Raw genomic sequence first — 17,322 nt, forward strand, 5'->3', positions numbered from 1 at the left:
TTGCAGGTGCGAATGTGTCGCAATGCACGTTGCACGCCCCGCCAGACACGCAAGTTGAAGGGTAGAATAGAATGGAGCGGGAGGAGGCAGGAGGGAGGGGAGTGGCCTGTTGGCTTTGTTTGATGTTTAATTTAGATTGAATTTCTGCATAAATTATGCCACACAAAAATGATTGCAAATTATTGCTGGTTTGTTTGCGGTCAATTTTGACTGCAACTATTGCATAATTTGAGGCTTCAGGCCAATTAAACGGAGCGCGCGCACAGGCATTTCGGCATTTCGGCATTCAGCATTTATGGGGCTGAATTTTTTATTGCGGGCGAATTTCCATTCGGAGCAACTCCTTCCAGGCAATTTCCCCGAAACGTCGACTGCCATGGCTGCTGTCTAATGTGCATTTCCCTGCTGCAGCTCCTGCTCCTGCTCCCACCAACTGACACTTCACACGCTCAACGATTTTTGATTTGGCAGCTCGTTTGCCGAAATGCAGCAAAATCAGAAGCAGAAGCAGCAACAAAAACCGAAACGATTCAGCCACGTCGCTCGCTTAGCGCATTTGCAAGTGATTTTATGCATATTTCATGGCGCACTTTTGCGCTATTAGTTGCCTCGAAAGCAACAACTCCAGCCCGGAGCTCCCACGCCAAGCTATTCACGTATTATGACGACTTTTCCGGGCCCAAAACGAAAGCCTTTCACTGGGCGGCTGGCAAATTGCGTGGCACTGAGCGACATCATCGTTATTATCGAAACTTTGAAGTATTTCCAACTCGATTACCATAACCCAACTAAGAATCGTAATCAAATTTACCCATTTCACACTAAACTTTGAATGGAGCGGGGTGGATGGATGGGATGGTGGTTGTTTACGCAGAGTTTGCCGCTCCCAAATTGAGTTAGACAATTAGAAATTGTGCGTCTGCATTCAATGTGCCAGTGAAGCGCCCTCGGCAGCCCATTGACTTGGCCTATTTCGGGCTGGCTCTCGAAATCTCTGCAGGCTGGAGCCAGATCTTCAGCAATGCAATTTGTATCCTGGCCCTTTGAAAAGGCTTCTGCATAAAATGCTCCGGCCCCAAAATACCCATAGCCATAGCCATAACCAAGTTAATACCGCAAACGCTTTGCCAATGAGACAGAGCCGCAATGCTGCTGGTTTTGACTTTGTCTTCGCTTCCGACTTTTTATGCAAGCCCAATGTGGGGAGTGCACACACATGTCGCAAAGAGGGGGATCATGTTGAATTTTTAAGCACACATTTTCGGGGAGCTGGAGCAGCCGATGCATTAGTGTGGGATATCCAGGCTGTGGAAGTGGGCAAAGCTCATTAAGCCCCAAGTCTTGGGACTTTTATAGGGCTTTGCTGGAAGTCTGGACTCTATCAAGTAAAAACGCTCGGATTGTTGCGTTGTCCGGTCAACAGCCCCTCTTGAATTGGGTCCGGAAAGCCATGCAAATAGGCCATAAATTCATATTCTATTGTCTTGGCCAACAGTCTCCACTGGCTGTTCCCCCGAAGGCTCTTCCTTCTCCTTGAACAGTCTAAACTCTTGCCAAACATTCGAGAGCTGCATGCACATACTTTGGGGCTTCAGTTTGGGGCCAAAGTCGGGGAGTCGGGCGGACTGAGAGTGTGTTTGTTGACAATAGACTTTTGGCATTATGTGCATTATGTGATTGCATACTTGCAGGTGCCTGGCCAAAATGCCAGGGAACACATCCCAAGCATCTTCGCAGTGTGCACAAATCAATTTGCAGCGATAAACACGGCATTTTCCGAAGACCTGCTTAAAAATCAATCCCAGAGATGTCGCTGATGGAGTTCTCTGCCTCCCGCACCGGAGAATCCTTGGCCAATAAATTATCCAAGAATTGATTAATATCTGTTTGGAAAGCGCACCGAATCTTGCCGTCTTTTAAAGCCACCAGTGCTTTGTGTGTGGTTTGCGAATACACTTGCCTAGTTTCTATGCACATTTCATATATCATTTACGCACACAGCTGTGCGTGTGAATGTTGCAGCGTTTATCTCCCTCTTTTATGCCTCCCCGAGGCATTTCGCATGAACAAAAGGCTTTAAAATTCCGTTTTGGCTTTAACTAGAACCGGGCTGGCACAAAAAGCGTGCCGCAGATAATGCAATTTGATTATTTTTGCACTATCGACTAATTAAAATTATGGAAAATATAATAATTGCTCCCCGCCTCGCTGCCCCCGCCGCTTTGAATCGGTGGCCGCCCTATAATCGGCTCAATAAATTAGCGCGATAAAAACAGCACGGAAATGAGGCGAAAAATTGCCAGCGCACTTTTAGGCACTTTCCCCCATGAATGTCGGTTGCCCGCAAAGAATGGAAATCGAGTTTTAACTTTTTCAGTTTTTCAGTTGTCCCCTTTTTGCATTCACGGCAGAATGAATATTGCAATGTTTATAATCAATTAAAAATTGACTTTTTGCTGTTGCAGCTTTGAATTTACTAGCAAATGATTTGACCTCACCTAGCGAATTCCTCTACCCCCATTTTCCCCACCTCTACCTATCTCTCTCTCTCTCTCGCTCTATCAATCTGTCTGTCTCCCTCTTTTGCCAGCACACAAAGCACTTAATGCAATTTGCATTCCGATGTTTTTGTGTTTGCATTCTGCATAAAAGCCGAAACTGGCCGCTTCCCTCTCCGATTCGGTTTGTTTTGTCCCCTGTATAAATTTCAATTTGGCTTGGGAAATTCAGCATTTTGCAGCTGTCAAGGAAATTATTGTCTGCCAGACTAAGTCCTTGATATGTTGTTGCTTTAATTAAACAACAACGAAAAAGAACAAGCTCCTTCTCGGCCAGGATTGTGAATTGTGTAAAATATGTTTATTTCTTGTGTATTTCTGTCTCCCGTTAAAGTGTTAATTTTATTGACATGTGACAGCCAAACAAACAATTTGTTTGCCTCCCGGCCGAAATGTTTGACTGCCAGTGTTGTTTGTGGTCGCAATGGGCGATTTAAATGAATTTAATGAACGAACGGACTCTGGAGCGGAAAATAAGTCCTTCCCTGACAGGTAGTAAACCCCACCCACGGTGGGGAGGGAGTGGAAATGGAAGTGGAGGGCGAACTGTAAAAAAGAAAACATTAATCAGCGTTAAAAGTCGCATTAGCAGTAAACAAAACGGGGAGTGGCAGGGGCAGGACCCACAGGAAGGGACACCGATGGAGGGGGCGGGGGATTTTCGAAGGACCTGGCAAATTACCGAACCGAACTGAACTGAACCGAACCAAACCCAAAAAGCAATCCAGTGCGAGTAGAACTGTCGAAACACAAAACGCAAAAGTCAAAGAAAATTGGTAAAAGCTAACGAAAAGCGAACGCAGGGCACGCGATGGTGGCGAAATGAGTGACTGGCAGTGAAAATCATTAAAAAGTCGTAAAAATCAAGGAAAATGGTAAACAACCAACAACCAGCACAAAAAAGAGGACCGAAAATGGGCAGGACTCGGCGAAGGAAGAAGAGGGAGAGGGAGAGGAAGGGGGAGGGAAAAAGCGAGCGGGGGAGGGATCCGACCGAAAATACGCACGCTTTATAATTAGAATTTAATCAAGCGCAAATCGCAAACGCTAGCAATTTCCCAGAGTGGGAAAAGCGAAAGGAAAGCAAAGGGGTTTCCCAGGGAGAAGGAAACGAGAGGAGCGGAGCCGCTGCGTGCAGCTATTGTTTAAAGTGTAATTAAAAGCGTCGTGGAAACCTTTTAGTGTGCAATGCAGGACGCAGGACGATGATATTAAATTTCCTCCTTTAAGGCCCGAACCAAACAACAAAACCGGCAGAGCTTTACAGCATGCTTTTAGACACGGCTTAAAAATAAAACTCCATTAGGCCCTCCCGGACCGCCTAACCTTTGCTGACCTTTGCCAATTGATGGAGCAGATGGGCCGTGGAGTGGGTCAAAAGGGACAGCCGAATGGGTCGAAGTTTTGCATGAGTCATCTAACAAATGGTGCGGCGGGTCGTCCTTGGGTCATTCAATCTTTGCCAATTACAGGAGAGCGATGTCAGGGGAAAAGGCGAAAGTGAAAGCCCGACGATGCTGAGCGATCGATCAACTTGCTGGCAAATCGCCACTACTTCAGCACGTTTTATTTGGACCACGAATGGGAGCGACTTACAGCGATAAGTGGGCCAGAAATAGCACCAACTATGGCAACTTTTCTGACATTCTAATTACTGGCGGCAGGCAGCACAAGCAGCACGGCATAAACTTTGGCCATAAACAAATTTTAATGGAGCAATTATAAGCAGCGTCTGGAAAAGCCACGCAACAAACAGCCAAGAAAAAACTGCGCCATTTTCATAACTAAAAGCCAAACTATTTTTTGCACTCCGCCGTTGGCAGGGAGGGGTGAAAACGAGAATGCTACACAAGTATACGGATTTGGAAACACGTCAAATGCAAATGTGTAACACTTGGAGCCACGCACGAGCACACGAAAGGTTACTCCGATGACGCATGCAAGTGCAAAAATGCCGTTAAACGTCTTTAAAATGCCACCCAATCCCGCACGGCAAACACGGCAAACAATCCGCCTCATTGATATGCAGCCCGGAAAATTGGGGCCGGGGCTGGGGCTGCGAGGGCTTTTCATGCTTATCAGCGTACGAAATCAGCAAACAGCCAGCGGAGAAATATCTTTATAAATACCCTGGATCTGGATCTGGCTCCCCAACCCCCCAACAAGTCATTCAAGTTCTGCAGTGACTCATAGAACAGTTAACCCTTGTTCGACTCTCGGCCCATAAAAAAATAAATCAGGGGGATCGGCGAGGCGAGGCGAGGACTCGGCCTTTTGTCTGTGCCAGGAGCTCTTTCAATGCGCTCTGTTTGCTTTGCCTAGGCATTTTCCATGCTGGCCCCAGACAGACACGCCCACTTCACTCCACCCAACAAAAACCGCCTATCGCCCACCGGCCTGCGCTTTGGCAATCTATTAAATGTTGTCATTGTGCTTGCTCTTTAGGCACTAGACAATGGCGAGGAGCAAAAAACGAACTGCTGAAGTGATTAAAAATAGTAGTTCCCAACTCCCACGCTGCCGGATGAGGAGCGTATGCACTTTTTCATGGCGCACTTGGGTGCGTGTTTGTTGCTTTTTGCGAGGCACTGAATCCCTTGTTCGCTGGACCGACGGGCGCTGCAAATCGATCACTTTTGCAGTTCTGCAGGGCGTTAATGGATTTTGTAGCGTGTAACGAAGGTATTCTGTGGTGAGTTCTAGGATCTGTCCTTGCGGGTGCACACTATAGGGTCCGGCTCTCGCTCGTCTGCTTTGGGGGTGGAGGTCTTGCTTAGACAAATCCGCACACTAGCTACATATTATTATTTTTAAGACCAGAATTGAGTGTGCTGACGAAAATAAATGCGAGATATCAAAATCAGAAGAGAAATAGATAAAATTCAAAAAAAACAAGAGATAGAAAAGATCGAGAAAAGTTAGAATCAGCGATGCCACAGATGTTGTCGTGGTCGCGAAATGCCCACCCTACCTATGATCACCATCCTTCAGAGCTAAACTCCGGTGACCCCTAATACCCTACGATTGTGGAAGCATCAGCCGAGTTAAAAAAAACGTGAACTACTCGAAATTCATTTCAAATACAATTTAATTAATAGTTATACAAGAATTCATTATTGTTATTTGCTAACAGGTAGATACTACAAATTTTATATAAATATAATAAATGATATACAGGCGATAAAAATACTATTTAGATACTTAAATATTTAAATGATGTTATCCTCATAAATTAAAGTAGTTATAATGTTCGTATATATTTAAAAAGATAAGAAATAAGAAAAATATAGGGTATTCAGATATCGTACTTCACCAATAAAAAATATTACTCTGGTATAACAATAGATATTTAAATTTCATTGCTTTAATTTATTTTTTTATTTCACTAAATCATCTTCATTCTGTTTGATATCTTTTTGTTTAATTTAATTTAGTTTAGTGAGGCTATCGGTTCAGGGTTCTTTTAAATTCACAGTTTCATTCAAGTAGATTGTTAAAAATTATTTCATAGAGTATTTCGCAATAAGATATAAATAGAATAGATATAAATGCAATAATGAGAATAATAAACTCACAGCTTATACGTTGTTCCAGCGGCGAAAGATCGATCTCCCGGGCAGGTGGCTGTAAAGGGTGAAATTGGGGCTCGAAAACACAAAACTATTCTATAAAAATCTTTTAACTTGGAACCCTTTTAGGCCTACATATTTTACTGAGAAGCGACTGTGATATCTTCACTTAACCACATTTTTAAATTTAATATTCACTATTGTTTCTTATCAGAAGTTGCTATTTTCAAATTATATTTAAATTTACAAAAAAAAAATAAATATTTAATTTATCGCTTTTAAGTCATAGTTGAGCGAATTTTCCAAAACAAAATCGATGCGTAAATAACTCCACTCGTGAAAAATTAAGTTTTAAATTTAATTTAATTTAAATATTACGTTTTAGACTGAATCATTCAGACTTTAGAAAATATCACTTAAACTTGATTTTTACGGCATGTTGCTATCTTTGATTCATTAAATTTTCTTCACTTTGGCACGTTTCAAAACTTTCAAATTTTTAATTATAATATTTCACTTTAAAAAAAATCGCAGTAGCGGCTTAAAAGCAATTCCAGGTTATATATTCCCTTTTGTGTCCATATTTGGCTATACTAAATCTGCTGCTGCTGCTGCCGTGGGTAGAGAGGGTTAAACATCTCTCCAAATCACTTCTTTAATGCCGCATTCTTGAATTTAATTCCAGTTGAAACTCCTCATTTTTCTTGTCCGATTTAATTTGGGGCACGATATTAAATCATGCCCCCACTGTCTTGAAGGGGAGCTCCCACGGATGCCAGTATTGATGGCCACGTGAGAAATATATATATCATATATATCTAAAGAAAATCTGGGGTTAGAATTGATAAAAAATCTACTTCCACCACTTACATCTCAATAGTTTTCCAAAATTAATCACAAAAATATTACTCAGCTAGGCTCGCTGCACTTATTCCTCTTATTATTTTCCACGATTTCAATATATAGTATTTAAACAAAACTTTGTTGACGTTGAGAAAAATTGGCACGTCTGCTCATATCGGATGTCAATCAGAAAAGAACCTTACCAAATATAGGTAGTGTTAGGCTAGGGTATGGTCGGAAGTTCGCCACAGATGATAACACCAGATGTCTAAAACGAGCTTCCCACTGCATCTCTGTTACAGCTGATTTATCAAACATATGTGTAATTAGCTAAGACACTAAGCCGAGCTTAGATATATTTTAAAGCATGCTTCTAGGCCGAACTAAACTATCTGGTCGCTACAGGCGCCGTTACAAAACCCCCCTGCCGCAATCAGACTAGGGTATTTCATTCTAGATACCCTAGGCTGATACCGCCTGGAGTGACGTCATTGGCGAATGTCTTTGGCGTGATAATTACCCAACAGTCGCCCTTGCAAATCTTCAAGCTCGTAGTAATTATTACCTATCTTTCTTTTAATGCGTGCTTTTACGAAGGAAGGTCCAAATTTGGCGTTGTAACCTGTTTGAAAGCAACTCTGCTTGAAGTTACGTCGAAATACCTCCTGTCCTACCACAAAAGATACTTCTCTTGAACGTAAGTTGTATCTCTTTTCGTTACGATCGTGAGCTTTCTGCATTTGCTTACTAGCTTCTTCGCGAATTATCTGGAAAGAATCCTGTCTATTAAACAATAGCGAGCGGTCGTCTAGCATATTCAATTTTCTTAACAAAGCATAAGTTGATCCTGAAGTAACCATATGCTGACCAAAAGCCATATAGTATGGTGTGGTACCAATACTAGAATGAAACGAAGATCGTAAGGCACAACATATCTTGTTCAAATACTCATCCCAGTCTTTTTGATCAGGACGCAAGTACGCTCTAATAGCTGAGATGACAGAACGATTTACGCGCTCAGAAGCGTTGGCCTGAGGCGAGTGAACAGCTGTTAGCGTGTGTGAAATTTTGTACTGCTTCATAAGTTTCTGAAATGCTACAGAACGGAATTGTGACCCGTTGTCTGATACGACAGTTTCTGGAACACCAAATGTCATAAATAGTTCGCCTTCAAGGTACTTTATTACGACATCAGCATTTATCTTTCTAACAGGTTTTAAAAATACAAATTTAGAGAAATGATCGAGGACAATGAAAATGCCTATGTTTCCACTTCTCGATCGAGGGTAAGGACCAAGAAAATCAATGAAAATTCGTTGGAAAAGCCTAAAAGTTATTGGTGCTTTTCCTAAAGTCGGTCTGAGAACTTGATTTGGTGATTTGGTTGTTTTACATGTCTCACAAGCATTGATATATGCTTTGATGTCAGGCACAAGACGAGGCCAAAAATAATATCTTCTAACACGCTCGATAGTCTTATGGATGCCACCATGGGAGGCCAAAGGACTGTTATGTGCTTGGAAGAGGACTTCAGGTATCAATTCTGTCGGTATCCATAACTTCCAGGCATATTCATCGTGAACCTTTTCACCTGTCAAATGTTCTGCTTTTCTGTAAACATAGCCGTCTTCTGTTTTTAAGTCAGGGAAATTTACTTTATTTGCCGAAACTTTTGCTACCAAATCTTGATACGCAGCAGATTTAAAGTGCTCTGAATTTAAATCAACCAGCAACCCTTCACGAAAATCTAATGCTGCTACTTCATCTTCGTTAACGCGAGACAAGGAGTCGGGAACGATGTTTAAAGAACCTTTTCGATGCTCAATCTTAAATCGAAATCTTTGAAGAGATAATGCCCACCGAGCTAAACGAGAACTAAGGTCATGATTGGACATGAGCCACTTGAGCGATGCGTGATCGGTGATGATGGTAAATTCGTGTCCTTCCACGTATGCTCTAAAATTCTTCAGGGCTACTATAGCTGCTAAGCACTCCTGTTCGGTTACGGTATAGTTTCTCTGCGCACGATTTAGTTTCTTCGAAATAAAAGCTATCGGACGTTCGTCTCCCTCTTGAGATAATTGTACCAAGACGGCACCGACACCAGTCTTGCTAGCATCACAATGGATGGCGAACGGCTTAGAAAAAATCCGGGCTACTCAATACCGGAGCTTCACTAAGACGACTCTTCAGCGCTTCGAATGCCTTCAGTGCTTCAGGAGTCAAACAGAATTTACGTTTTGTTGTCATCAAGTCGGTTAAGGGAGAAGCAAGAGAGGCAAAATTTGGTACAAATTTGCGATACCAGCCGCATAATCCCATAAAACTCCTTAAACCTCGTAAAGTTTTAGGAACAGGAAATTCGGTAATTGCTTTGACCTTATCAGGATCTGTTCGGATTCCGCCATCGCCAACAATATGGCCAAGATAACGCACCCGTTGCATACAGAAATGACTTTTGCCAATATTGATTGTCAATCCTGCACGCTTGATGTGAAATGCGATCTCTCTGAGAACGTCAAGATGACTGTTAAAGTTGGAGGAAACCACAAGAAGATCGTCTAAATAAACGAATACTTCGTTTCTTAGATGCGCTGGAACGACTTTGTCCATTAAGCGAGACATAGTACTTGTGGCATTGCATAGGCCAAAAGGCATTACCTTAAATTGGTAAAGAGGCCTACCGGGGACTGTAAACGCAGTCTTGTCTCGAGAATTAATTTCTAAAGGCACCTGCCAATAAGCATCTTTCAAGTCCAAGCTTGAAATATATTCCGCCTTAGGCAAACGACTCAAAATTCCGCTGATTTGAGGAAGCGGATATGCGTCTTTCTCTGTAAAGCTATTGACTTTTCGACAATCTAAACAAATTCTAACTTTACCAGGTTTGGTAACCATCACTATAGGGGAAGACCAAGCGCTTTCCGATTCTTCAATTACGCCCATTTGCAACATCCTGTCAATTTCGGCGTACATACTCTTCTCAACAGCTGGCGACACTGGAAAATGGCGCTGTTTAATCGGCTTCGCTCCACCCACATCTATTGCATGAGTTATTAAATTCGTTTTTCCAAGTCCTTCCTGCGTGAATGACGGGAAACAATTGATGACATTGCCAAGCTTTGCTTTTTCCTCAGCAGACAAGTCGTGTTGATCAACTTCGACCTTGCTGCTAGCTTCGATAGTAGTTTCTAACTCTGATATATTAAGGTTTTTGGGGAGAAGATCATATAGTCTCCAAAAATCTATACCTAAATAAAGATCATGTTTCAAAGACGGTACTAGGTAAATATTTAAAGGTTTTCTCTTGTCTCCATATTCTACGTCAATTTCCATTCTTCCTACTACTTTCTGAGGTCGTCCATCTGCTGTTTTGGCTTTAATGTTTAATGGCTTGTATTCGGTATCATTCGCCATAACTTCTTTAGCTAGATCTCCTCCAATACAACTTATTGAGGCCCCTGAGTCCAGCAAACCAAAAACAGTACGGTCTAATAAGCGAATCGGCAGAAATGGTCGTGGATCTCTTGATCCCGTAGGGAGAGAACAAATATATTTCAACCCGAGCCTACAGCTTTTAACATTCTGCCAAAACCTTTTAATTCTTTCGGCGCTGCGAGACTTACGGATTTCTAAGAGATGTTCAGAAAACACAGTAGGAGTTAAAATCTGAGGTAACTTTTTAAGTTTACAATGCAGTAGAGAGCCGACATTGCTTTTTGATACGTCCGGGGAAGTTGGTGATGCGACTAATGGTGCATTCACATCTGATCGGTCATAGTTGATTGGTGACGAGAGGCATTCAAAGTCTTCGGTTTGAACTGCGACTTCGAACTGCCGGGCTTTAAGTTTTTTGAGCACTTAACGCAGTTTGGCTTATAGGTGTTAGCGGTTCCGCAACCGTAACAAAATACGCGCTTCTCTGATAAGCAATCTTGGTATCTGTGCCCTTCTTTGCGGCAATTCCAGCATACCAAGGAAAATGCGTCCACCTCTAATTCACTTTCGGATTCGGACCCATTCTGAGAATCTGGCTCTTGAATAAGCTCTGAGACTTCTCGTCTAAACGGTGTGTTTTTACTGTATCCGTGAGAGCGTTTGACATCGTCTAGAAAAGCTTCGCGTCGACGACAAGTTTCTCTCAACTCAGATACTGAAGAAATGTCAACATTCAACAATTCATGGCGTATTTCGGGTCTCAAATTGTTTTTGAGAATTCGGACAAGTTTTCTCGGCGACCATGGTACTTCTAACTGATCGACTAATACGTTTACACTATCGTAAAAACTATCAAAAGATTCATTGGGCTTTTGTTTTCTGTTTCTGATTAACTCTTCTACATCAATATCGTCCCTTTTTTGACGAAATTGCAATCGCAAGGCAGAACATAATCTATCCCAACGTACTTCGGTTACCGATTTATGGTAACGCCAATAAAATTCGTTGGCTTTGCCCTCGAATAAGACGCTAGCATTTCTGCAAAGCACTGAGAAGTTGCCTTCAAGTGTCTGATGCGTCAGCGCTTCGACTCTGTAAATAAAATTGTCTATCGATACACCTGATCCGGAATATTTTATCTTCCATCCATTCAGGATATGCACGACCTTGTCGGGTCTATTTAAGAGATCAGAAGGGATACTTCTATGAGAACTTGGAGAACCTAAGTTAGGCGCGACAAAATTTGTGTTTTGGATATGTTCATTGCCAGAAATTGGTCGGTCTAAGGGTGGTGGAGTAGCTGACCTATCTCTGTCATTCGCATTGGAGCTAGATGGAGGGGAGATTAATCTCTGAATACTGTCACTCACTGAAGTTTGTATTAACTCAGTCATTTTCTCTGACAACACTGTGAGCAGTCTTCGCTCCATTGAGAGTAACGTCATTGCATTAGCAACATTAGCTGGATCTACATCCCTACTGCTACTACTATGAGCGCCTCCTGACGTACCAGGGACGTTTTCAGATATATTTCTATCATCAATACTTTCTGTGCCACGACTTTTAGATTGGGATCGCGTTTGTAAACCTTTACTCTCGGCTACTGGCCTGCAAGAAATTCTGCATACTGGACAGCTTTCACTTTTCTTCAAATGTGCCTCAATACATTTCTTGTGAAATTCGTGATGGCATACAGTTTCAAATAAATCGGTTGCTGCCTTAATATCTGCTTTACATAACGGACAGACTGGCTTTGCACCTCCTTGCGATGCTTTTCCCGGAGAACGGTCTAATCCCATTTTGAAAATTTATAAAAATATAACAAAAGCAAAAAAAACAAAATGTTGTATCCTTAATTTCCAACGATTTAAACAACAGCTCAAAACCAAAATAATTTAAAACCAAAATGTTGTATCATTAATACCAAATGATTTCAACAACAGCTCAAAAAGAAATAAAAAGATAAAAAAAAAAATGTTGTATCATTAATATCAAATGATTTCAACAACAATCGGTAACTCTCACGATATAAACTGTGGTTATAATAATAAAGATAAAGCTTTAACTCTAGCTTGATGTCCACAACTCGTAGGATAAAAATTTTATTTACTACTAACATTTCTCAGGAAAGAAGAAAAGAATACAGATGAAGTGAATTTCTTGCCTTTCTTACTACAAGAAAATTCAATAAGGGAAGTAATTAGGCTTTAATAAATATGAAACGGATAAGTTATTCTTAAAAAAAAAAGTTCTTATGTTCCAGTCTCAACTCACATAAGTCTAATTCCTCTAAGAAAAAATTATAAATAATTCTTTCTAAAAGTCAACCGTGGATAGGGCACTTCAGTAAAACAATGCCTCTATTTTCCGAAACGCCTAAGCTTGAAGAAAGCATTTATTTAAGTAAGTGTGAATATTGTAGTGATTTGGTAAACCAGCAAGGGCCAGAAGATCAATCGCAATTTGATACTCTCTGTATTTTCCTCAGACTAAGTTTTCCTTATCATCACATACAAAAGGAAGGAAAATTCTTACACGGACTTTTAATTAAGGCCAGACGGAAACTAATGTTCACTTGCTCTGTTATCCATAATAAATAAAAATCAACATAAGAGATTTTGATCAGAAGTTAAAGTTGAAATAAATGAAAGAAAGAAAAGAGATTGAATTTATCTATCGGTGAGTCTTAATGAGGTAATACTGTACTCACTAAGGCCCCACACGTTGGGCGCCACCTCTCTTAATAATAATAATAATAATAATAATGATATTATAACTGTAGCGTGTAACGAAGGTATTCTGTGGTGAGTTCTAGGATCTGTCCTTGCGGGTGCACACTATAGGGTCCGGCTCTCGCTCGTCTGCTTTGGGGGTGGAGGTCTTGCTTAGACAAATCCGCACACTAGCTACATATTATTATTTTTAAGACCAGAATTGAGTGTGCTGACGAAAATAAATGCGAGATATCAAAATCAGAAGAGAAATAGATAAAATTCAAAAAAAACAAGAGATAGAAAAGATCGAGAAAAGTTAGAATCAGCGATGCCACAGATGTTGTCGTGGTCGCGAAATGCCCACCCTACCTATGATCACCATCCTTCAGAGCTAAACTCCGGTGACCCCTAATACCCTACGATTGTGGAAGCATCAGCCGAGTTAAAAAAAACGTGAACTACTCGAAATTCATTTCAAATACAATTTAATTAATAGTTATACAAGAATTCATTATTGTTATTTGCTAACAGGTAGATACTACAAATTTTATATAAATATAATAAATGATATACAGGCGATAAAAATACTATTTAGATACTTAAATATTTAAATGATGTTATCCTCATAAATTAAAGTAGTTATAATGTTCGTATATATTTAAAAAGATAAGAAATAAGAAAAATATAGGGTATTCAGATATCGTACTTCACCAATAAAAAATATTACTCTGGTATAACAATAGATATTTAAATTTCATTGCTTTAATTTATTTTTTTATTTCACTAAATCATCTTCATTCTGTTTGATATCTTTTTGTTTAATTTAATTTAGTTTAGTGAGGCTATCGGTTCAGGGTTCTTTTAAATTCACAGTTTCATTCAAGTAGATTGTTAAAAATTATTTCATAGAGTATTTCGCAATAAGATATAAATAGAATAGATATAAATGCAATAATGAGAATAATAAACTCACAGCTTATACGTTGTTCCAGCGGCGAAAGATCGATCTCCCGGGCAGGTGGCTGTAAAGGGTGAAATTGGGGCTCGAAAACACAAAACTATTCTATAAAAATCTTTTAACTTGGAACCCTTTTAGGCCTACATATTTTACTGAGAAGCGACTGTGATATCTTCACTTAACCACATTTTTAAATTTAATATTCACTATTGTTTCTTATCAGAAGTTGCTATTTTCAAATTATATTTAAATTTACAAAAAAAAAATAAATATTTAATTTATCGCTTTTAAGTCATAGTTGAGCGAATTTTCCAAAACAAAATCGATGCGTAAATAACTCCACTCGTGAAAAATTAAGTTTTAAATTTAATTTAATTTAAATATTACGTTTTAGACTGAATCATTCAGACTTTAGAAAATATCACTTAAACTTGATTTTTACGGCATGTTGCTATCTTTGATTCATTAAATTTTCTTCACTTTGGCACGTTTCAAAACTTTCAAATTTTTAATTATAATATTTCACTTTAAAAAAAATCGCAGTAGCGGCTTAAAAGCAATTCCAGGTTATATATTCCCTTTTGTGTCCATATTTGGCTATACTAAATCTGCTGCTGCTGCTGCCGTGGGTAGAGAGGGTTAAACATCTCTCCAAATCACTTCTTTAATGCCGCATTCTTGAATTTAATTCCAGTTGAAACTCCTCATTTTTCTTGTCCGATTTAATTTGGGGCACGATATTAAATCATGCCCCCCACTGTCTTGAAGGGGAGCTCCCACGGATGCCAGTATTGATGGCCACGTGAGAAATATATATATCATATATATCTAAAGAAAATCTGGGGTTAGAATTGATAAAAAATCTACTTCCACCACTTACATCTCAATAGTTTTCCAAAATTAATCACAAAAATATTACTCAGCTAGGCTCGCTGCACTTATTCCTCTTATTATTTTCCACGATTTCAATATATAGTATTTAAACAAAACTTTGTTGACGTTGAGAAAAATTGGCACGTCTGCTCATATCGGATGTCAATCAGAAAAGAACCTTACCAAATATAGGTAGTGTTAGGCTAGGGTATGGTCGGAAGTTCGCCACAGATGATAACACCAGATGTCTAAAACGAGCTTCCCACTGCATCTCTGTTACAGCTGATTTATCAAACATATGTGTAATTAGCTAAGACACTAAGCCGAGCTTAGATATATTTTAAAGCATGCTTCTAGGCCGAACTAAACTATCTGGTCGCTACAGGCGCCGTTACAATTTCTGGACGAGACAAGAGTTTGTTGAACTGAGGCTGAGGCGTCGATGGACGCGGATTAAATTTGTCTGTGCGGCCAGCGAACTACTCTCTTCCCGAAGGACTCTCCACATGCAGAGCGAACCCTTCTCAACTCAAGCCCATCAAAGTCAAATCTTAGTCTAATCGCTTTCTGATTTCGTACCTTCCCAAAGAGTTCTCCGCGGAGGTGGGCGGGGCATCTAGATAGTCGGTGCCTTGGCGCTGGTAATAAACGCCTATCTGGGCGCCAAACAAGCCGCGACAACGACCTTCGGCCCAGTTCTCGGGGTCGACCCTTTTCGCCAGGCAACTTTGAATAATGTCATTTTAATTACCGCAACACTCAAATCACAAGGAAACGCGCGAATAAATAAATAGCGCTCCGCGAGCAAAAAATCCATTTTAATTAAACGCGGCGAAAGAAACGAGCAGAACGTGAAAAAATGCCTCCTAATTACTTTTGTATGTGGTCGCGGATGCGAACTCGAACTCGAGCTGGAAATAAAATTGAAATTACTTAAACTGGAGCGGAGTGGAGTCGAATGGAAGGAAGATTTATTACCGCAGAACGCCGGATTTTTTAGCACTCGGATAATTTGGCAAGCGTTCTTGGTTTTTTGTTTCCTACAGCGTGGTCCTTCGTCTCAGCTGTCGTCGATTTGATTTGCCGGTTGCCTTGGCTCCGTTTTAATTATACAAGGACAAAGGCAACAAAAAGCGCTGTCTCCCGGCCACCTTGCATCCCATCCGTCCCGCAATCCAATCAGCCGCTAAGCCGACGTCGTGGGCGCTGATTAAAAGGCGATTTTTTTTCCTCCGCCGCGAGCCCACAAAAGTATGCTACCCAAAACGCGTTTTAGTCCAGGCAGTCGGCTAATTGGTTGCCGTTTGGGAGGGGAGCGATTTGTAATTGAATTGAATTGATTTAGGGGATTTTCGCGAGCGGGAGGAGCTGGCTCTTTGGATTCTTGGCGGCCTTCTTCGCGAGAGTGCGTGTCGGCCAGGTGCCAACGGAGCCAGTTGCCAACAGGACCGCTAATGAATTTCGCTCCACCTTCGCGGGGGTTGTAAGCCGACTCTTGGGGTGGATTTTAAACCGAAATCCCATCCACTCAGCGGCTAATTCGATCCCCCGCGACTCGCATGCTACACTTCACAAACAATTACGTTTCCATATGCGTTATCATCATTTTGAATTAACTTCCGGCTCGAGCAGGATTCCTCTCTCTGGAAGGCAAAGCCGAGTTCTAAAGCTCGTTCGCCCGCATTTAGCATTAATGAAATGTCCGCTGAATGGCGCTTTTTTGCTCTTTTTCGGGCGGTCTGAATGCCCCTTCGTGGGGCATTACAAATGCATTGGGCCGCGGGCAATGTGTCAGTATAACGGTTTGTATAAGCGATGAACGGTGAGTGAGTAGCACAGTTTTGTCGCCGCACATCATTTTTATTGCATAACGAAAATTGTCAAAATTGTCAGTCTGCCACCGACTCCCCCGATTCCACCGATTCGCCCACTCCACCATGCATTCATTGATGTGTGCGGTTGAACCTGCCACACCCGCCCCCACCCCCACCCCCTTTGCCCGCCCCACTCGCCCGCTATCATTGCAAAATTTCATTTCCGGCGAGGCCTGACAGGTAATGTGCCTGTGCCCCAAAACCATCCACCCTGCTGCGTCGGTGTTTTTGACAATTTTCATGTTTCAATTTTTCATTATGTGCAGCGGCTGCCTTTGTTGCCGAACTCACCCTCCCCGCTTCGTGCGCTCCTCTCCCAAATTATTTATGCATAATGCAGGTGGGCGTGGCTGCATAATGCCCGCCCCACACAGGCGCACACCCGCAGAAAACGAGCCGCAAAATGCAAAATTCCGATCGGTTTTATAGAATGCAATATGCGAATATGCGATGCCGTTTAACGCTTTGCAATCGGTCGATTTTGATCGATTACGT

The 17,322-nt window shown here is 41.2% G+C and overlaps 1 protein-coding gene and 1 long non-coding RNA gene across 5 annotated transcripts in view; one reads left to right on the forward strand and one right to left on the reverse strand.

The window, feature by feature from the left end:
* Window positions 1–17,322, forward strand: part of LOC108093571 (teneurin-m) — a 127,765-nt gene that overhangs the window by 83,844 nt on the left and 26,599 nt on the right. The gene's annotated exons all lie outside the window — the stretch shown is intronic.
* Window positions 13,856–16,914, reverse strand: LOC122319752. The gene is made up of 2 exons (XR_006245311.1): window positions 14,961–16,914; window positions 13,856–14,908 (listed from the first exon to the last, which is right to left on the reverse strand). It is a non-coding gene; the product is annotated as an uncharacterized LOC122319752 (long non-coding RNA).

Source organism: Drosophila ficusphila, unplaced genomic scaffold, assembly GCF_018152265.1.
Source record: "Drosophila ficusphila isolate 14025-0441.05 unplaced genomic scaffold, ASM1815226v1 contig_106, whole genome shotgun sequence".
Classification (NCBI taxonomy): Eukaryota; Metazoa; Arthropoda; class Insecta; order Diptera; family Drosophilidae; genus Drosophila; species Drosophila ficusphila.